The sequence below is a fragment of the Balaenoptera borealis genome (genome assembly GCF_965194805.1).
Source record: "Balaenoptera borealis genome assembly, chromosome: 3".
Classification (NCBI taxonomy): domain Eukaryota; kingdom Metazoa; phylum Chordata; class Mammalia; order Artiodactyla; family Balaenopteridae; genus Balaenoptera; species Balaenoptera borealis.
The window spans coordinates 158,419,875-158,442,968 of NC_138866.1; the positions used below are offsets into that span (position 1 = coordinate 158,419,875).

Genomic DNA, 23,094 nt, shown 5'->3' on the forward strand with positions numbered 1-23,094 from the left:
CGAACATCTTGATATTTATGCCATTATTTCCAACGAGGTAATTGCCACGCAGGGTCTGCTGTTCAGATACGACAAATATGTTGTGATGTCTGTTCTGGGTTTCGTCACATGCTGTTGCCAATTTTTAACCAGATAACTCAGATGGGATGACTTGTACAGACAAGAAACAGGATCTTCAAGGGACCTCAAGGATCTGGACAGCTGTTAGAAATCTCATTCTACTAAAAATAGAACTGGTTTCCTTTCATGCCTGTCCTGGCTTGGGAGGTAGAGAGAACAGTAAAATTTGATCCCATCGTGTGTGTACGTTGCCTGCGCTCTCGTGAAAGCAGCCTCACAGCCCGTCTCCCCCAGGGCCCCGAGATCCTCGGAGTGGGGGAAGCTCCTTCCAGGAGAGATGTTACTGGAGGGTCCTCAAGAGTAAGGCCATTGGAGTCAGAGTGGCCTTGCCCTTCATTTCCTGCTCTTCCCCTCACTGCCTCTGTGACTTTAGGAAAGTTGTGTAACTTCTGTGAGCCTCAGTTTCCTCTTTTACAAGAGGGGGCGGTTATGTTGTTCACCTCTCAGGGTCTTGTAAAAATTAAGTGTCGTGAGAAGAAAAGGAATGATAGGCATTCCTTATTGCCCAATGAAGGAAACGTTCCACCTTCAATCTTCCCTCCACTAACTCTCTAAATCGAGTTGCATCTTCCGCGTTGTTGCCCTGCTTTCCTGCGATGACCCTCAAGGGAGAGCCCCTCCCCCAGACCTTATCCCCTCCTGTTCTCTCAAGGAGCCATGGCTCCAGGGACCTGTCTCTCCTGAAATGCCAGCCTCAACAACGAACGGATCCTTCTCATATACGGGAACCACAACTTACTGTTTTTCGAACAAAACAAAACAAAAGCCAACAAACTCCATCTCCTCCAGGTCCTGCCCCATTTCTCCACTCCCTTCTCTGAAAATCTCCTTGAAATTTTGTCCACAGCTGTTCCTTCCATTTCCTCACTCTCTCCTTTTCCCCTGGAGTTCATGACTGTTCTGTGATTATTTTTGGTCCTGTGATGCTTAGTTTCCTAAATTCTCCTTACAGATTAATTTCAAACTCACCTCCGAGGTTGTACTTCTCCTCTCAGTGTATTCAGATAATCGGGGTGCCTTGTGGGTGAGCCTCTGTTGGAGCTTCGGGACTGGTTCAGTCTGGGCTGGTGGTGCCTCTGTTTGTGGTCCACAGTCCTCGGCCTGGGATCTCCCCTTAGCATCCCACGCAGTGGGTCCCTTCATCTGTCTCCCGTCTTGGACCATGGTTTCTCATTTCCAGAGCTGCCTCTTTCCTAGTTTATACCTTCTAGAGTAGATTCTGTAAGCACTGCCCAGAGACAAATGCTTAGAGAATCAATTTTTTTGAGACTTTTTAGCATTCACAAGTAATAGTTGAGTATGGGCTCTATCTTAGAAATATCTTTGTTTTGTTTCGTGTTTAGGGTAGTAAAGGGATTTATCCATTGTTTCCTGGCCTTCAGAGGCATTGTGAAGAAGCCCGAAGTCCTCTGGTCATTGATCTTCTATATACAATCTATTTTTAGTTTCTTTTTTTCCTTTGGAAATTTGGTGAGTCCTCTCTTTGCTGAAATTTCACAACAGAATTCTTTGGTATAAGTCTATTTGCATCTTTACTGTGGCTTTCATTGTGTTCTTTTGCTCTAGAAATCCTCCTATTCCCAGAGAGATTATTGAAATACTCTGTTAATATTTATTTACTCTGCATTCTTTTCCTTTTGCCTGGTATTATTATTTTTTAAAAATTTCTTTTATTGAAGTATAGTTGATTTACAATATTGTGTTAATTTCTGCTGTACAGCAAAGTGATTCTGTTATACATATTATATATATATATATATATATATATATATATATATATATATATATATATCATGCTTTTTCATATTCTTTTCCATTATGGTTTACTAATTTCCTGGTATTCTTATTAACTACACTTGAGCACCATACCCTAAACTGGATCTCCAGCTTTTTTTTTTTTTTTTTATCTTCTTGTCCCTTTCTTCTGTTCACCTGCTCTTTTTTTGGTGAATTTCTTCAACATAACTTCCAAACATTCTCTCCATTATCTATTTGATATCATGATTTTAATTCCCAAGTGCCCTTTTCTTGGTCTCTAAATATTTCATATGTATAAATATCACATATTCTTGGTTCATAGATGCACATTTTTTAATCCCTGAGGATACTGATGATTTGTTTTTGTTTGTTTAATGTTTGTGAGTTTCCCTCTTCCTTCATAATCTCTGCTTCTTCCAAGTGGCTTTCCTTTTTTGTTTGTCGTTGATTTTATTTTCTTTTCTCCTTTTTTCTTGCAATTTTTTTTGTTTGGGTCTCTATTATTTTCGTGTTAGAGGCTTTTCTCAGATGTCTGGTGATTGTTGTCTGATCACAGTTAAATAAATTATTAGCCAAATGATTTTAGATTCTGTTTTCTTGGAATGGTAGTTTCCCCCATCCACTTGCTCCGAAGCTCCTAAAAGTGTGCTGCCGTTCTTGCCTTTCACATTATTCTTTTTTTTAAAGTAATGATTGACACATAACTTTATATTAGTTTTAGGTGTACAACACAGAGCTTCGGTATTTGTATATATGGTGAAATGAACGCCACAATACGTCTAGTTAACATCCATCACCACACACAGCTACAAATTGTTTTTCTTGTGATGAGGACTTTTAAGATCCATTCTCTTAGCAACTTTCAAATGTGCAGTACAGTATTCTTAACTGTAGTCACTATGCTGTATGTTACAACTTCAGGACTTATTTTATAACTGGAAGTTTGTATCTTTTGACCCCTTCACCCATTTTGTTCAACCACCTCACCCCCCCAGCAACCATCAATCTATTCTTTGTATAATATATATGAGTCCATTTTTTTCTTTTTTTAAAGATACCACATATAAGTTACATTATTCCTTTAATTATGGGTTTGTGCCTAATAAAATCCCTTTACAGCTGTATAATTTGTTTCTGATGGGAGGAGAAGTAGAAGTCTGTGTCCTTTCCCACCATCACCTGGAAGGCTCCTTCACTCATCCCCTGAAATGGCTCTTCCCAAATTCACTGAGTTTCCATACTGCCACATCCAGTGGACACCTCTCCTTTCACCAGCTTCTAGAGCATAGCCACTCCCTTCTTCTTGAAACACATTCCGCTAGAGATCACTCAGCTATGACTGTCGGGTCATCACCACCCTAGTCACTGTGGCCACCTACCCCGCTCACCAAATCCAAGTGCTTTCACGTATGGCAGCACCCCAGCCCCGGGGTCAGCCTCAGATCCTGACGTTCATGTCACGGTAACAGAACCTCCCCCTCCCCTCCTGTCACCAACCCCGCCATTGTCTAGTGGTGATTTTCAGCTGGGGAGAGGGAGACCCCAGTGTCCTGAGACCATTGCTGGGAGTCAACCCACACATTGGAGTGGGACCCGCAGCCATGCCCCACACTGGCTGGCTCTGAGCTAAGCATCGAAACCAAATCTTAAACAATATTCTCAGGAGATCACTGCTGTGGTTCTGGCTTTGCTGTCAGGAAGCAATGATAGCTTGGTGCATATTTTTAGCAAAACCTGCTGTTTTTTTTTACAAACTCCAATAAATAGTTTTATGTGCCCTAATAAACTGCTGTAGCGATGTATCAGGAACCAACACGATTCTTTCTCCTGGAAAGTCAGGGGACCAGCCAGTCTGCAACAGGCCTCCCATTCATGAAGGGTCCTCAGCAGTTTCCCATCGTACCAGGAGGATGTTAACATCAGTTGTTGGCCACCAGGACCTTGTGCTTCTCACACATGAGAAATATGCACCCTGGCTCTTGCCCATCCTAACAATTTACCTTTTCCAATTTGGAGAGTATTCTCTTTGGGAGAGAAGACTGAAAACCTTTTCAGTCTTTTGCTTTCTCTCTGTCACGTGTCACACATCTTTTCCAAAGTGGTCTCGCCACGAACCTAGTGACAACAAAAATAAAGTCTGTTTGGTTCTTCTAGCGTAAAAGCTGTCATAAAAGACAGGCCTCCTGTTTCCTGCAATATTTTCCTAGGTCCATGTCACCCCATGGTTAAAGTAAATTTAGTGGAAACTCTGCTTATATACACTGGTGTTTTAAAATATGTCCCCCTACCCGTTCTTCCTCATTTTGGATTTTATCTCATTTTGGATATTTTTTAAAGCTTCTTATTTATCTCATGAGGTTATTAGACCATTTTCAAGGAGGAAGGACCATTCTCAAAGAGGATAATCATATCGTGACAAAGTCACCATGCTCAGAAATGGCAGAGCAGGAACTCAAATCCAGATGTGTGTGTCTCCAGCCCGTACATGCTTGTAGATGCTGAGAATGAGAAATGAGATAGGGATGCATTTCTTCCATCTTCCTTCTGGGCGTGGCCTTGGACAGTGGGGTTCCTATACCTGGTGGAGTTTGAGAACCACTGCCCTGAAGCTTCTCAGGCCATCTGAAAGCAGAGGGTCTGGTTTAAGAGGAGAACATGATCGCTCCACGGATCTCAGTGTGAAATGGAGGTGCAACTTGCCACCTAAGAAAGAAGGGCAGGGCCGAGGAGGCCTTGGTCTTTGATAGGAACGAGTGACCACAGCCTCAGCCAGCAAACGTGACTTGGTGTCAGAAATGAATGTCCACGGGGACTCTAGTCCAGCAGGATGGAGTGAAGGAGACATAGAACAAGAAAACAATAAGGCAACCTTGAGGGGACAGTGTCGCTGGGTCTTGGAACACAAAGTACTGATGGATATTTTGGAGACTCGTAATCAGAAATCTCAACGTCAGAGGAAATTGAACACCATGAACATCCACCAGGGCCCTGTTGTGCCCACATTCAAAGAGCCTGCTGGAGGGTGTATCAGGTGCCTTTCATTGCTCTCCTTCCCACGTGTTCTCCGAGGCCACAGGACCACACAGATGCCCATGGAGCAGAGAATTCTCCTTCTCAAGGGACAGAGCACTGTTGCTCTGCAGGTTCTTTGGTGCCAGGACACAGGTCTCTGGGACTCACCGGCAAGAGAGGAGGCACAGTGGCTGGGGTGTTTGTTTCTGAGGAACCCCCAGATTAAAGTCAATGGGGAGTGGAACTTTTGAAAAAAGAGACTTAAAAAAAAGAACGCATCATGAATTTTCCATTAAAAATATTTTGATGAAGAAGCCAAACTGGGTGGAAAAAAAAGAACTGTGTCCTTAATGACCTGGAAGTAACTGTAATAAAAGGCCTTGCCTCAGACTCTGTGTGTGCACGTGTGTATGTGCATGCGTGCATAAGTATGTGCATGTGTGTGCACATATACACACGTACACCCGAGTGTCATCTCCCCACAGTGGCGCAGTTCAGGTGGCCCCATGCAGTGTGGGCAGATCAGGGCTGGTGGCGCACGCTCCTGCAAGGAGAGGGGGGCCAGGCTGGGCCACAAGCTTGCCCTGTGCCCTGCGATTAGAGGCACGTGTCAGCATCGTGAGCCGAGTACAATTAATCCCATTTTGTAAAAAATACCCTCAGAATCATTGCGTGTTAATCTTATGGTTATGCTTGTCTCTGTAGGTATAATATGTTATTTTCTTGTTTAGGAAGGATTTGCCCGGATCTATGGCAAATTATTCTACATTTTGACATTTGAAACCAAACATCTCCAGGTCTACTGTGAAAACAGATGTCCTGAGACGTTCAGCAGAGCTGGGCTTGAAATAAGAGGATCTTTACAAAGAGATCACAGTCAGCACGACACTTTTCTCTGAAGACACTGTTTCTGAAGCCATTCTTTTAAAATACTGTCTGATCTCACTCGCCCACTTAACGTTATAGAATGGATATAATATTTATACAGGACAGGCCCACAAGAGTCATTCTTTTCTCTTTCTCTGCAGTGACATTGTATACATGAGCTAAGCTAAGTGGGGACTGGCCATCCATTTCATGTGGACGGCTGGAGCATTTGATGCCAAAATTCCATGACTGCCATTTATTACTGACATAGATAACATTTTCTTACACAATCAGAAAAGCACTTTCCAAAACAAACTCAGTGGGGTTTATGAATTGCTTTCAAATATGTAACTGATTTTAAAAAAAAGAAAATTAGAAAATCTCTCTGCACTGCCTATTTTGGAGTAAAAGGAATGTTTTTTCTTAGATTTTAGAAATATATTAAAGTAATAATAATCTGATGGTTCTAATTAACTAAAGTTCAATTCTTTAAAAGATGAGTACTGCTTTCCTGATGAAAGAAATATGCTGTTTTTTGGGAAATAGGATTATGTGTTATTTAAATTTTAGAAAGAAAAAAATGAAATATGGAATTTAGCAATATCTCTTGCAAATATAATGTAAATGCCAGAAATCTTTATAACACTTTTTTATACTAAGGATGCTACTTCACATGACATTACTTGTGTTATAAAAACATTTTTGTATCATACAGAAGATAAAATTCTGTAGTTTACTCATGTTTTATACTAAATGTACACAAAGCATCCTACATTATAAAAATAGAGTCTATCTTGATTCAGAACTATTCAATGCTTTGTGTAAATTTAAAAATAATTCAGAAGGAAAAGCAAAAAATAATTTCATTATGAACAAATTAAAAACAGGACAACATAAAATTATAATGTCATTTGACAATAAAAATAAGAATTTATGCAGTGGGGAATTTGTGTACAACTTTTCTTGAAGGAAACTGGAGTGTTTATAAATTATATTTTATAAATTAAAAAGTGGCACCAACTTGGTATGTTAAGTAAGAAGGGAAAAAAAACTCACTGTATTAATATTTTGCATTCTTACTGACTTTTTTAATGCATGTGTAAATGACTTCTAATCCCTGGGTCAATTTCTGAAACATGATCACTGATATTTCACTTTATGGTCAAAAAGCATTTGCACAAAGACCTATCCTTGCGTTACAGCCTAGGCAACAAATGGGAGTTAAATAACTCAAGGGTAGGGTCAGAGCAAAGTCAGTCAATGAATTATTTTTTCTCTAAGTGCTCCTTCAACTATTTTTCTTACATTATCCATCATTTCTAATCAAACTCTCACTGCACACGTGTACGTCATTCAAACACCAAACTGTTATAATTTACCCATAGTTCATTTCTACCAAGTTCTCTTTGTGATGTTTACCACAGATTATACCTATACCTATATATCTGTATCTATACCTATATATTTATCTATACTCATATCTATCTACCTACACCTATACCTATTTTTATACCTACACCTATATTTAAAAGGATATTCACTGTAGTACAATTTATACTGACAAATATCAAATACTGTAATCTTTTTAAAGCAGTGGATTTATTAAGGAATTTATAATGCAATAATAATCAAACAATGGTATATTATATAGCCATTGTTTTAAGCCAAATTAACATGGGAAACTGATGATATATCATTCAGTAAAAATAAAGTAGAAAACCAAATTGTGATACAGTACAGATAGAATTTTCTTTAAAATACATCCATGTATGTATCTGTATGTTTTTAGAAATAGATATAAAAATTGAAAGGAATATATCTAAATATGAACAGTAGTTATGGTAAAAAATTATGGGTAACTTTTTTCATCTTTGTACTATTTTCTTCCTTCTCACATTTTTCTATAGTAAATCTTTTATTCTTACAATCAGAACAATATAAGAATATTATCTTAGGTGACAGTAAAACTCAGAAAGTAATGGGGAAGTATGGCTTTAATTGTGCCTTATTGTATCAGGGCCTTCCTGGATGTAGTTCTGTTTGGGATCCTGTGCCCTGGATGGTGGCATTTGGGCCTTTATCAACGATGGCCCATGTCAGAAGGGAGCCTTCCTAATACCGTTATGTAAGAAGTGACATCAAATAAACTTGACCCCCAGAGGGCCAGTCTGTATTAAGCTCTGTTCATGGCTGTCTTTGCCCTTCCATATGCGTTTATGCTCTTCAAACATATAGTCTAAATATTCATTTTCCAGTTATAACTTAAAGCACAATTTACTCTGCAATTCACTGAAGGACTTGAGGTCAAATCCCTTTACTTTGCCAATTTAGATACCTGAACCTAAAGAAATTCAATACCCTTGTGCTAGTGTAACTCAAGTTCTGTCTTTTTTTTTTTTTAATCTTGAATGCTTCCTTTTGCTTACCTTAAATCTTGTCTGTCTTCTCTGTTTCTGTACAAATCCATGACAATTCAATAGAGAATATATGTGCATAATCTGTAAGACACATAGATACGTAGATATACTCTGTATATCATGCTGGAACACATGTCTTTTGAAGTCCCATACATCTGCCAAGACACATAGCTGATTAGGTCAGGCTCAGGAAACTTAGACGCTGCCCTGTAGAAACGCATCTCTTCCTTCACTGGGCCCCCCTTGGAGTACTGCATAAAGCCAGCATCTAAGTGGATGGGAGGAAAGAATTAGCAAGCAGAGACCTTAATCTTCTGATACGTTTCTGAGTTAATCTTATTTCTCCTGAACCCCAGTAAAATGAGGAAACAGCTCAGGTACAGGGGCAGCCTTGTAGGTCTCAGGCCTGGACCAGAGAGCATCTGGCCATGAGGAAGGCAGACCCACAAACCGCATCCAGTGAGGATTTTATTGACTCCAGGTTAGATATAAGTTTGACAAGATATTATGAGTGGCGTGCTTTAATTCTCAGGCAAACTGGAACGTACAATGGACAAACAGTCTCTCCCCGCTCGGACTGGCACGCTAGCCAGACCCATCACAACAGGACATCCATAGCGATGGGAAGCAGGGTTCATTCCACTTGCTCCCTCAAATTAGTACCATTTTAATTTGGCTTTCGTTCTTTGGAGCTGGTGTGTAAGAGTCTATTGGGAGTGTTGAATTAGAACCAGATGGGTTTTTCAGCTCAACTCTCCTCCCTTTCCTGTTATTCTGAGAAAACAATCCCAGATCACGGGCGTGACCGAGAGGAGACCATTTCAGTGCTCAGCGAGGACTGCTTTGTCCAATTCTAATCTTGTGCAGAAAATCCACGATCTACAAGATAATTTTTCTGATGAACTCATAATGGTTTTCTTTTAAGTATTGCTACCTAAAGAAATTCAGTAGCTTCTTCCATTTTTTCTTTCAGTTCTTGTTTTGAATTTTCCTGACTTTGTAAAAAGCTACAGTGTTATCTTCTGGACTTGTTGAGCAAATGGTTTCCCAAGCAGGATGTAAGAAGCTTTATCAAGCTAAATAACTTTTTTAAGTTATTGGTTAGTGAAAATATTACTGAATCACCATGAACATTTCTATAATAATTTCATCTAGAGAATTTTTGCAATCTGAGTCATTTGTATTTTGCTTCTGAGATTTCAGTTAATGCCTAAAATCCAACATTCTCTTCCTATTCCACTTCAATAACATTTTAATGATTCAAATACTTTACTTTACACTTTTTGATTAAAAAGGAAGCAACATAACATTGAGATTTTTCACAATGGTCTTCATTCCTATGCATATGTAGATTTATCTTTCTCCTAGGTAATTAATATATTAATAACATATTTTATATATAAATACATAATAAACTAGTATATTAGCTAATATATTTGTTTGGCTTTTTTCTTGTTCTTGCTCTCTTTTACCCACTAAATAAATGAATTACGATATGTCACCTCTGTGTGCATAAGCAACTCTACTGCTGAAGTTAACTGGGGAATTAAAGAAAATTATACAGCATCCAAAACGCTGTCCTGCCCTCTCCCTGCCAATCACACCAGATCACATGGTTAGGAGACTGCAGAACAGTTGTAAATTCCTGATTATACTGTAAGAATTTCCAAATCAAATTCCACTGAAAGCTTGTGACAGTATTAACCATGGCCACAGAGCTGAACCCGGGTTGGGAGCTTGGAGTTTTGCAAATAAAAGCGTTTCTCTCATAAATTATCTGAGTATATATGCTATATGTACTCCAGTCAACATCTATTGACTGAATGAAGTTATCCAGTTTAGTTACTCAGACTAGGAAGTCTTTTCGTGATTTTTAAGGAATGGGGCTGTAGAATAGTTATGCCCTGCTTCCCGGAAGAAAATGGTGCGACTGCATTGTGCAAGAGCAAGGAGGCTGCTGGCTGACCATTCACAGAGATCCTGGGTTTGGCTTCCCTCGAGGTAGGTGACCCTGGAATGAAGAAAGTGGTCTCCAACTCTGAACCCCGTGTTCTTTCTGAGGTGAAACTTGGCCTCCTAAGGACACAACCTTGAAGGTTTATTTGCAAACACCTGTGTGTACGTACCAAAGTAAACCCTAGTAATCGCTTCTTTGCGAACACAGACTAAGTCTCTTGATAATTTAGGGAGGTGACTGGACATAGCCATTTCACTTTGTCTCGTTTTGCTGTCTAATCATTTCACAAACAGGCTAGACCTTTTCAAACTGCTGCCTTAAGCCACAATCAGTAGATGATACCCATACTGACCTCTTGAAAAAAATGGAATAGGGTGTTTGCCTCCAGCCTAGCAAAGAAAAGGTGTGTTTTATTACTTCTGGACTGCATTCTTTGGCAAAGAAGCTACACCACAGGTATACTGTGGTGTAAGAGTATAACAAAGAGTATAACAAAGAGACTAAAATGCTCGTGAGGCCAAATACCACGTAGAGTAACTCTCAGTAAGACTCGTTGATTTCTTTCCTAATAGCTCTTTATTTCTCAATCCAATACTTCTGCAAAGTCATAATTCTACCACCAAATCTCCCTCATTACCAGGTTCTCTTTTCTCCCCAGTGATGGAAGATGGATGATCCATTGCTGCCTTTTTGGTCTAACATGTATGCCAGTGTGTACAACTGTATGCCTTTAAAGGCTACTTCGGGGGGACAACCAAGGGTGAGCATGGCTTCAGGCCCAAACTGATGGAATCTGTGATTCTTGAGAAAAACAGGATTGAATTTCATGCTAGTTTTTCTCGCCGAATTTCTGATAGGATTTTGAGCAAAGAAAAAGATCTAAAACTGTGCTAGCTCCCAGCATCTGAATAGCTCACCGAACAAAAGGGCATTTGTTTATGACATATCTCTTTACAAAATTTTCTCCCCGGTGATCTTTCCTAGTTCCAATCCATCGCAATGCATGCCTGCCTGACTGCTGTCCATATTTCCTTTAAAAATAGAGCTGCAGTTTAGTTCTTTTAGAATTTTAAAAAAATTTTAATGGAGAGAATAGAATTTCCTCTTTCATGATGGCACCATAGGACTCTACCTCTAGAAAGCTGCAAAAATAAACTTTGAAGCTCTTTCTGTGGTGACCACATGCGGGTCCCCATCTCTACCACACACCCCCTAGCCCTCCGTACCATGTGCACCTTTAGTGTCAGAGACTCAGCATGTGACTAGGGATGAAAACTCATCTCTGCTAAGTCAGAGGAAACCGAAAAGGTCTGGTTACAATGGCATGTTTTCAGTATTTGCTTTTTGGAAGATTATGATTTCATTTAACCAAACACCCATGAGCAGCTGTGATCTGGCCATGCCCTCAAGAGCTATTGTGATACTGAAAGGACCAAACAAAGATGAACACAGAGTAGACTGTGAAATCTTCTCACAGATTTCAGAGGCAAAGAGAGGGGACTTATGAGCTGCAAGATCTTCAACTGTTAGCTATTTAGACGTGAAATATCCCCAATTGGTTGTGAATTTGTTTAGCAAACCGTGGGTTCAATTTCCAGTTTAAAACTAGATTATAGTAGATTTTTCACATTTAACACCTCTAAGATGTAAAAGATAGGGTCATGTTTAATCAGTAATATTTTTCAATTCCAGACCACATCTCTCATATTATTTCAACCGCACAAGAATTGGTCTTTTTGAAAACAATTCTTTGGTTTAGCTACAGCCCAAGAAGGTACCTTTCTTTATTTCTTTATTTCATTCATCCTAATGCTCTCAGAAGTGTTTTTTTTTTTTTTCAACCTGGACTTCTGCCTTTCTTTTTCTTACTTTGCCTTTGAGACTAAGCATTCATTAACAAGCCCAGTGTGCAAACACTGATTTCTGTTAAGGGACTGCATCCTTATTGATTGTCCTGTTGTCTCTGCTTATATTATAACCTTGCAACATCACTGTGAATTACTTGATCAAACAAACCTTGCTTCTAACTCTTTGGATGGTCCAAAGCATTGAGTATAAATAGCCTCTGAATTCCTCAAGCAGGGAAGAGAAAGTTTTCTTTTACTGAAAGGGCACCCCTCCCATTAGTATTTTGATGAAATGAAAAAAAGTTGCCTGGAGGTGGGCTCCAAGGAGAAGCAGAGAGATGTAAGGTCAGTATGGGGCATATTTGTATTGGAATTTTATTTGTGAGTATCTTCACGTACATTTATTTTGTGACGACTTTAAAAATCTTTGCATGTCTTGCTCATATGAAGTTAATGTTTTCCTTTATAGTATATGTGAATTTCGCCAAAGTGACTGAAGTCTCAAGTTTTCACTGGAGCACAATCCATCTCAACCTTTATCCCTAAGCCAATCTAGTCAATCTAATTTGGGAAGTATTTTGAGGCATAAACCCATATAAAACACTCCAATAGACACTGTGAAGTTATAAAAATGATTCAAACTTTTCTGGAAGATCATCATTTGATTCTAATAGATTTAAACAATTACAAATCACATTCACTCTGGTAAGTGCAAACATCATGACAACAAGTGGTTTTGGTAAAAGCATGGGGAAGGTGGGCATGTTCTGTCCAGCTGCTTAGGGAAGGAGTCTTGGGGTGGAGGGAGATGGAAAGTCTATCTAGAAGGTAGAGTAGGACTGGGGCAGTTGTGTGTGGCCAGGAAACAAAGTTCAGTGGAGGAACTCTTATGCAAAGGCACAAAGAAAGATGGGCAGGGCCATTTTGCTAAAGGGCAACAGTGATCCCTGTGCATCTGAAATGTATGGTAGACGGGACAAAGGACGCAGTGGGAGTGCGTGGCTGGAAAAGCAGCTGGAATCACACTGGGAGCTGTCATAGAAAGCTGAGAGATTACTTTTTTTTTTTTTTTTTCAGCCAGAAACCACCAAGAGAGCTTCCTGGCAGTGATCCACCCAGGAGTGGAATTCTACGCAAGGGTGGTTAATTTGAGCTGCAATCTTAAGAGCATAACCTTTATTTGGCTGGGAAACCATCAAGGATCTGGGTACTCAGGTCCTAAGACTGTCAGTCTCTTCCTTTGACTGAGGGTCCTGAGGACTCTCAAGTCTTTTTCTCCAGCTCCTGGGGTCATCTGTCCATCTCAGTGGGTTTTGCTTTAGCTACTCCTTTCTTTTGCCTGTGTCATTATGCTCACCTCAGCCGGCTGCCTCAGCTCCCGAAATGGAGGGACAGGATATTTCTCCCAGTGTTTTTCCACTCATTCATTCATTCTTTCTTTCATTCATTCACTGCACAGCACGCTTAGCCAGCCATCAGGCCAGGTACTGCAAAGACAACAAAGGTAAATAAGGTTCCTTCTTGCATAGAACTTGCTGTCCGAGGGGAAGTGAGACACCACTTCCCCTGCAGGGATGCAGCTGCAGCTCTGAGTGTGCCAGGGAGAAGCAGACAGGCCTCACCCACGCTCTTCAGCTGGTAATAATGAAAGATGCTGTGAGGAAGAGGTCCAGGTGCTTGAAACCAGTGCCTCTCAACCCTTACTGTGCACATAGTTCCCTGGGGGTGCTTGTTGGAACACAGATTCTGACTCGGTCAGTCTGGGATGGGGCCTGAGAGTCTGCATCTCTAACAAGCCCCCAGACCACACTTGGAGGAACCAGGGCTCACAGTATGTGACCAGGAGCCCTCGCGTGGGCTGAAGGGCTCAGAGAAGATACCACGTGAGTGTGATGTTTAGGCTGATATTGCAGTGGGGAAAATAGGGCTCCAGTGAGGGTTGTTGATGTGCAGGGTGGTGGATGGAGAACTCTTGAGGCAAAAAAAATGACATGTTCACAGAGGGATAAAAAGAGGAGAAAAGATCCACATTAGGGCCCATAGAGTAAGTTTCCTAGGCTTGGTGTGATGCCATCCCAAGCCCCCAAGCATTCTGTGAACCTCAAAATGGAACAGCAAGATGGAGCATGTTTTCTTTGATTCTCTGAAATTCAACCCAAGTTTCTTCCTCATTAATTCTCTTCTTTTCTTTTCCACTAAGCTTGGGCAAAAGGATATTTTATGTAATTAGCATCAGGAAACCGAGGCCACGTTGCCCATTCCATACTCTGGGTTTTGTTATTGCAAAGGAAAAACCTACATCTTTTTCCTTCCCATGTAGGTAAAATCCGGCTCTTCCAATGTGTCTTTCTTTCCTGTGAGGCTCCTTTACTGTTCACACGGAACACTCACAACACTTCTGACATTTCTGGTCACCAAATGTGTATGTGAAGGCTTCCCTCCACACCAGCTGGGTGTCAGACCAGTTCTGACACCTTTTATCTGGAGATAATGCCAGATCCCCCAGGTTAAGGGCTCAGTCCCACAGGACTATCCCCACCACACACACACACACACACACACACACACACACACACACACTCACTCTTCAGATGCCAGTTGCAAGTCCATGTTGTCCCCTGTCCTTCTGCCCAACTGGCTATAGATCGGAGGTTCCAACGACACCCTCCCCGGATGTGATTAATTTGCTAGAGCAGCTCACAGAACTCAGGCAAACACCTATGCTTACTAGTTCATTAAGGAACATGGTAAAGGATACGGATGAACATCCAGATGGAAGAGATACACAGAGGTGTGCGGGAAGGGGTGGGGCTCCCCTGCTCTCCAGGTGCCACCCTCCCAGCACCTCCAAATGTTCACCCAACTTGGGAGCTCTCTGAACTCCTTACTTTGGGGATTTTATGGAGGTTTCACCACATAGGCACAATCCATCATTAACTCCATTTTCAGCCCTTCTCCCTTCTCGAGAGAATGGAGGCAGGGCTGGAAATTCCAAGCTTCTAATCATAGCTCGGTCTTTCTGGTGACCAGCCCTCACCCAGGAACCCACCCAAAGTCACCTCATTAGAACAAAATACACTCCCATCACCCAGGAATTCCAAGGGTTTCGGGAGTACTGTGTCAGGAACCGGGCACAGAGACCAACAACCGTTTTCCACGATCTCACAGTCACGTTCCAGGAGCAGGGGAGCTGGGGTCATGGATTAATGGTGGAATGAGGTGCAGGGGGCGGCAGGGTTCATGACTGTCCTGCTTCGTGTTCATATCACAGCGTCAGGCTTCACTCCGGCCCCTCCTTCCTTAGCCATGAGCATCAATCCTAACAGCACAAGCCTATTGTGATCGGACTCAGCTCATCTCATCTGTAACTTATCGCCCTTTGGATTTTATAAAATGAATTTCCATTTGACAGCAGTCTGGACAGCACCCTCAGCACTTTATTTTATTTGTAAATCTAAACTGCCAGTATGCATATTGCTGTCTTATTATTAATTATTACTTATTATTAATCATGGGCTTATTTCATTCCCTAAATATATTGTAGAGCTCCTTGTAAGCTAGAATCATGTTTTAAATCTTTTTGTTTCACTTGTTGGACACAAATAATGGGTCTTAAGAAATTAATTGGTTGGTAGTGTCAATGTGTACATTTCATTTAGTAAAATCCATAGAGAGAGTAAAAACTCCGAAAATAAATAATATGTAGCTCGATTGCCTATAACATCAGCAAGGAGAAAAGGTAGAGGCAAATATAATGAAAATGTTTTAGGCCTTTAAAAATTCAATTCCTACTGCACGGCCAAAATGTTATGGGATTTAAGTAGCGGAGGTGAGTTTTCATTTTTCGTAGACATTTTAGCCCTATACTGATGCCTTTACTACCTCATGTCTGAATATGTAGCACTTTTAATTTCGGCAATGATGACAGGTTTTACAATAGCTGCAGGCTCCAGATTAAACATTGAAAATTCATTTGAGTTTTGCTGTTGGAATGAGTTCAACCAAAGGAGGTTTACCTTTGAATGCGTGTGAAATGTAGGAGCAGTGACTTGTCATCATTGCGTCTCTTGGTTGTCACATTTGGACCACTTAAAGATACACTGTAAATATCAAATTCAGAAACGAATGGTGCGGAATGCAGAGTGTAATTGGCTGGGTCGGGGTGTGCTTTTTCTGGAATGGAATCAGGTAGCTTTGAGCTGAGGGCCTCGATGTGCTGAGTGAAGAGGTAGTTACAGCGGATAACTGTGCAGGCATTTTCCTGAGACCTGGGATTTGGAGCCACATCGAAATCTAATTTAATGATTAACGTGCCTTCGGGCAGTGTCTATGCCTTTTAAATACCCCTTATCACATTACATGGTTCAAATTTTAAACAATTAACTTTCTACCTGCCTGTACTTAATAATACATAATTTGGAATGTAAATGCACTCCATCCTCATGTCAAAGCCGGGAGAGATATTATTTTCTCTATTCAATTGGTGAGGACACGGGTAGTAAGGCAATTTATAAAAGTTACTCAAGACTATATATAGCAGATGCGTGGGTAGAACTAGATTCCAGAACCGTTGCCACATTTTCTAGAAACCTGCCTGACTATGGCTCATGTCTGGCTCATCCCCCTGCTGTGTGGACACAGAGAGAACCCAGGGCTCTCATCCTATGAGGCTCGATTTGGAGAAACCCAGTGGCATTTGTGACTGTCTGGTGGGCTGTGCACTGGCCTGCCCTTCCAGAGGGAAACTGAAGGAAAAGCCACGGGCACCGAACTGTGCTCTCTGACCCCCGAGCTCCTCCCACCACAGAAAGACTGTCCCCAACATGAACATCGCGCCCCCGTCCCCCAGAGACTGCAGCATGATTTCACAGCCGGCTGGATGGTCCTTCACTGCATCCCGATGAAAATGGACCAATTCCTCGACAACCCAGGTTGTGCTCTAGCGTAATGACCACCCTGTCACACACGCATCGATCAGCACTTCTGAGAACCCCCCTTTTGTGGAATATGTGTCAACCTGGTCGGTGCAGGCAGAATTCTCATCCTCCAGGAACGGAGAACAAAGAGGGGCAGCAAGTCCCACTAGGGCAAGGCTGGCACACGGGCACATCAATTTCCACTGCCAAACGGAAGCGGTGCTCTCCAAAACCGAAAAACGTAATAGCAACGTTCTCACATAAGGTTTAATTTTCATGAATTAATTTAAAAATAAAAAAGAGCAATCGGTGAAAACCAATAAAAAGGACCCAGACTCATAAAGCTGCTGAAATGATGGCCACAAAGAGCACTTTCAAATCTTCAAAGAACATTAGAATTAATGCCCAATTACTTCTCATCACATTCACGCAAGGTAGGTTTTATAAAGATGCAAAGCAGAGAAATTGAGAGACACGCCCAAGACGTGCCCGGGAATCATCATGCAAGTCTCAGCCTCTCTAAATCCCAGGCATAAGTGTGCATGCCCCTCCTGAGCTTGGGAGAAGACGAAAGCCCATAAAAGGTGATTAGAACACGAATACCTGATGTTTCAGATATTTGTCATAAACTCGCAAATAAAATCCATCACCCATAAGGAGGGGTTATTGCAGTAAGCCCCTGACAATGATCTGTTTGCCTCGGGTGATGCTATATAGCATGCCTTTGACACTCTGGGTTTTTAGCAGCTTGTGAAATACAATAACCTTCCTCCAGTGAATGGGCGGGAGTGTGATTATTTATACACATGGAAGTTTAGTCCCAAAGCAGGAAGGCAGCCCACCTGCTAAGGATGTCGGACTCAGGTGGGTCTTCCTGATGGCCAGGCATCCAGTGTTTGCTGGCAGTCTGTTAAGGGTACTGAGGGTAGCAAGGGTGAGCAGTCTTTATCAATGGATTATGAGGCAGAAAAGGGTGGCACTTCTTTATTGGCATTTGCCAGTTTCATAACTCAGAGAAAGCAGGGTGTTTTATGAAACCACAAAGGAGAGAAGGTGACTGGAACGAGGTAGTTTGTTAGGAGGAAAATAGGTGGGAGTCTTTAAGGATCACCAGGAAAGGCCATCCATACCCGCCTCCACATCCCACATCCTCCAGCTCGTGGCAGGAGGGCGTATGGTGCCTGTTGCTTTCCTGGCCCTTGGCCAGAACAGGAGCCCTAAAGCCCCATCTTCCAGGATTTGAAATTTCCTGCTGGTGTGCCAGCCACTTTATTGCTGTGTTTCTAAAAGGGAGAATTCTAACAAAACCAACTGAGTGACTCCCCATCCTCCCTCCTTTTATATCAAGGTGACTAGAGAGGGACTATAATGTTGAGGCTGTCACAGTCGGTTCTGCCTCGCTTGTCCTGCCCAAACCATTCCACCCTCTAAAGTGGTGCAGCCCCTGAACTGCCACAGATGCTGATGCTCCTGGGCCTTGGGGAGAAAGTGGGCACAGTGCCCAGGGGGCCAGATAGCTGCCTCCTTGAGTAGAAAAGATATTTCAGTTTTGTCGTAGTTCGTTCAAGCTGCAATAACAGAACGTCATAGACTGGGTGGCTTATGAACAGACGTTTATTCTCAGATCAAGGCTCCGGTAGGTTCAGCATCTGCCAAGGACCCGATTCCTGGTTCACAGACGGCATCTTCTCTCTGTGTCCTCACCTGGAGGAAGGGGTGAGGAGCTCTCTGGAGTCTCCATTATAAGGGCACTGATCCCATCATGGGGGCTCCACCCTCATGACCTCATCATCTCCTGACACCATCACTTTGGGGGTTAGGTTTCAACATGAACTTTTGGGGGACACGAACGTTCAGACCATAGCAAGTTCCTCATGGGTCCTGTAGATGCCATGGATAATAGCTAGCATGAAAGCTGTCATTCAGGCCCCTGACAGGGTGTGGGTAGACCACACCTGCTGGGCCGACTGGGGAGGTGGGAAAGATTCTGGAGAACTTCTTAGGATAAAATGAGACAAAAATGCACATCTAAATAAAATAATACAATAAAATAAGAGAGGGCGAGAGAGAGAGGTGAGCCAGCATTTGTACACATGTTTTAAGAACAAAATGAACTTAACGCCTGCATGTAACTCAGCTGAGACTTAAACTTGCAGCAAACACCATTTTGTTCACAATGATTAAGATTTTGAAGGATGGCATATATTGTTCTGGGAACAGCTAGGTTGGCAAATTATGAAGCAGCTCTTAAAATCCAGGCCCTTTGCTGGAAGTTGGGATATAAAGTTGCTTGCAATAGAGGAGCGGGCACAGGAGAAGGGACAGCCTGGGAGCGTATGTGAGGAGGTCACGGGAACCACGTCCCCTTCCGTAACCCCAAGTCCGAGACGCCACATTTCCCTCTCCAGCTCTGTCTTTTCACTTGAACTCCAGCCACTGACACAGTCAGTTCTGCTGTCACACGACATATGTGTCCTAACCCTTGTGGCATGTGTCAAAACGGGCAGGCAAAACACAAGGCTTCTGGGGCAATGGGGTGAGGCCCAACTCTCAAACGAGTCATCGGTGACGCATAAAGAAGCTAGAAAACTCATCAAATGTTAGCGGTTTTGCACAGGCTAAATGGCTGAGGATGCACAACGACCACAGTAAATCAGGAGCTTTATTCTGAAGAAGACACGCCCTCTGCTTTTGGAAGTGGGTGTCTCGAGGCTGCAGCCACGACTTAAGGTGAGGTGGGGGGAGTGAAGTCTGCGCTGTGTGCATCCTGGGTGGTTCAGTTCGGCTGCCTGCAGCTTTCTGAGATCGCGTGCTGTTTTTGGTGGCAAAATTGTCCAAAAGCAAACGTGAAATCTGAGAATTCCTGTTATGCCCAAATTATTCCCTGATGTATCAATTGCACTGGAACAAACCTGCGTTCTCCAGACATTATTACTTGTTTCTGCCAACTCAAAATCTCCTTTGGTTGTTTAATAGCCCTTTGGGATGTTAAAGATGCTAAACTGAGCTGATTCTCCCCAACCGCTTCCCTGTGCACCCACATGCGTGATCCTGCAGGCCATCACTACAGAGGAAAGATTACGATCGTTCACACAGTTCATCAGCCTCAAACCTGCTGTTGGTCCACATTTTTCTCTTTCTCATTCCCCACATCCTCATACCTCATGTCAGCAAATCTTGTTGGGCCCTCATTCAAAGTATACTTTGAATACATTTCCCCAATAGATATGATCACATAGTACATACACTGTGTTTATATCCATGTATGTTTGAATATATCCCCCAACCTCTTGTCAGGACTGTAGCTTCCCGCTGGCCATGTTCTCCTCGCAGCCGTCAGAGAGTTCTTTTAAAACATGAACCAGAATATCCCATTCCCATGTAAAATTCTCTCATGGTTTCACATACACAAAGAATAAAATCCAAATTCCTTTCCACAGCCTCAGGCGCCCAATGGGTCTGCCTCCCCCGTCTACCTCTCTGACTTCACATTTTCTTGTGCTTTCATATTTTGAGAGGATATCAAGCTCACTCCCACCTCTGGACCTGAGGATTTTTTTTCTCTGCATTGGCTGATATTTCCTTATATTTTCATGTGTCTAGTTTTTCTTTTTTTCACATTACTCAGAATTTGCTCTGTGAGAAGCAAGGGTGCTGAGCGCAAGCACATTGGAAAGATGCTAGATTCGAAGGACGAGACGTCACAGGACTTGAACGCAGAGGTTTCCACAAAGGGAAGCTGTGAGTGAGATGAAAATCTCCCCATCACCATTTCTACCTCCAATGCCGTCTCCATCTCAGCCCCATCGTTAGTTAACAATTCTGTGTGTGCCCAGCCCCATTCCACTGTGACAGCCAACTAACTTAATGACCCTTACTAAAAGCTCATAGGTTAATATCTCACCCTAGACACATACGTGGAAAGGTAACGCCTTCCAAAAGTCTGGCACGTTCCACCCCATGAGGACACAGCGAGAAGATGCCTTCTCTGAACCAAGTGGGTTCTCACCAGACATGGAGTCTGCTTGATCTTGGACTTCCAGCCTCCAGAACTGGGAGAAATACATGTCTGTTGTTTGTAAGGCACCCAGTCTATGGTACTTTGTTATCACAGCCCGAACAGCCCAAGACACAGCCTTATTTGTATCAAAAGCACTAAGTCTGGCTTCCACACACAGGACAGCGGGCGCTCGGCTGTGACAAGGACAGACGGACAGAGCCTGCACCAACGTGCTACATGCTCAGGGCAGGAGTGAGGATTCCGAGAAGCCTCAGCACCTCTGCCTGGTCAGGGCGTCAGGGCCAGCCAGGAGGCTGATGCTTTCCATGACGCCTGTGTGGATGTCATCCTGAGTCATGCAGGAATCTGCTGATTGTGCTGTTACTTCCTGCGTCTTCCCATCAGAGCATCCAAACATAGCAGCGTAACGGTGGAGTCAGAGGCAGAATGGACTCCTTGGCTTTCTTGGAAATCAGAGCCAACTGTTAACTGAATGAGTTAACAGCAACCATAGTTTTTCGAGCACTCATATTTGCACAGTAGTTTCCCTCTGAGGATGTAGAATGTGGATGCATTTTAATGTGCCTCATGCGATGAGGGGTGGATTCTGTACTCTAGGAAACGTGCCTGGGGTTTTACCCATCTTGAAGTGGTCCATCTCTGTATGTCCCCCCTGTTTTATAGTTCAAATTCAGTCCACCTGGGTTGAGTAAATGCGTAGAAAACAAAGCCATACGGTGGTTTCTTAAAAACTTTCCCCCCTGGAAATTTGTCAAACCAGCTGTGCATAACGACTTATATTAATCACAATTACTGACTTTTCCCGTAGACTCATTGTTAAATTCCTTGCTCTTCACAGGAATTGGGTAACTAGGTATTGTTTTCTTGTTCCTTTTCTCCAGTCTGACTGTTTCCACTCCCATTGATATTTGCAGATGGATCCTTGCCGCCATAGAAAAAGCACTGTACTGGTACAAGAAAGCACATTCATCCCATTTCTGAATTTAGCTAACTGTGGGGCAATAAATAAGCAACTTGACTCTTCTGACTGTAATTCCTTCAACTGTGAAATAGAAAAAAAAAATGTGGAATAACATTCTTTCTAATTTCACTTGCAGCTCTGACATTCTGTGTGTTTTTTTTTCTCTGCCTGTATGCCTAACACTTTACTATTTTAAAATTTCAATCATGATCATAATTCTCCTCTTTCCCAACTTATCCTCACTCACCCTAAGTCAGATGAGCCAAACCAGGGGTACAGCCCTCCTCCAGTAATTTGAAAAGAGTTAACCAAACATGGAAGCATTACCTTGTGCTTCTGGGGATGTTCCCTCCTGTTAGATGTTCTATATTAAGACTGTTTGTCTAACTGTACTGGTATAATAGACCTGTCATCCTAGAATTAACTTAAGCCTGGTGGGACCTATTTTATATTTCAGCCTCTTATCTTTTTTGGTGAACTAAGCGCATACTAATCATGACACATTGTTTCCCAGACCTTCCTATCCCCAGAACAGAATAAGTCAGTTACAGCCATTTCCAAAGGAAACGTCACCATTGACAGAACTGTCTTTGCTAAGCAGAAATGCTCACGGGCGTATTTTCACCGCATTTGTTGGCTCTTGGGTACATAAAATAATTACTTGTTTTAATAAAAGTTCAGGATATGCTTGTATAAGAAGTACTGTGAAGGAGGTATAGATGACAGAACATATAATACAGAATAGCACATAGTTTTAATGTCACTATTATGAAAATGATGTTTTACCTGTAATGAATCACAGTGGAGACACCCTTGGTGAAATACAAAGCTCTTTCTCATTCACCAGATGTCAGTGTTTTAATCCTTTAAGGAAAGTGTTCAATGCACGTCATATTAGGCACCGTGTAGCCCATCAATCAAAGCCGGTGCGTGATAAAATGACACAGGGCAGACCAAGTGCCAAACCACTATTAACAACTCGTATCTGTGTAACTGGAATCTGGGAATTTGCCTAGCAGCCCTCCACTCATTAAAAAAAAATAAAAAACTGACTTATTTCTTCAGTACCCCTTGAGTTGCCTTGCTCAACTTTCATTTAAAATTCTGAATTCCAGCTGGAGGACACTCAGGGAAATGAGCCTTTTGGATGAATACAATTAAAACATGAAGAGACAAAATTATACTACAAATTGCTGAATATTACCAGGCTGACTATAC

General features: G+C 42.1%; 2 long non-coding RNA genes across 4 annotated transcripts in view; one reads left to right on the forward strand and one right to left on the reverse strand.

Annotated features, from left to right (window-relative positions):
• The window catches only part of LOC309625960, a 431,996-nt gene that overhangs the window by 276,896 nt on the left and 132,006 nt on the right, over nucleotides 1-23,094 (forward strand). The gene's annotated exons all lie outside the window — the stretch shown is intronic.
• LOC309625974 overlaps nucleotides 1-23,094 on the reverse strand; it is a 247,575-nt gene that overhangs the window by 64,695 nt on the left and 159,786 nt on the right. The window contains exon 3 of one of the 3 annotated variants that reach the window (XR_014242860.1): nucleotides 1,900-8,255. The exons of the other annotated variants lie outside the window; for them this stretch is intronic. This is a non-coding gene — a long non-coding RNA (uncharacterized lncRNA). Of the gene's footprint in view, nucleotides 1-1,899; nucleotides 8,256-23,094 lie in introns of those variants that run through there. 3 annotated transcript variants of the gene reach the window in all.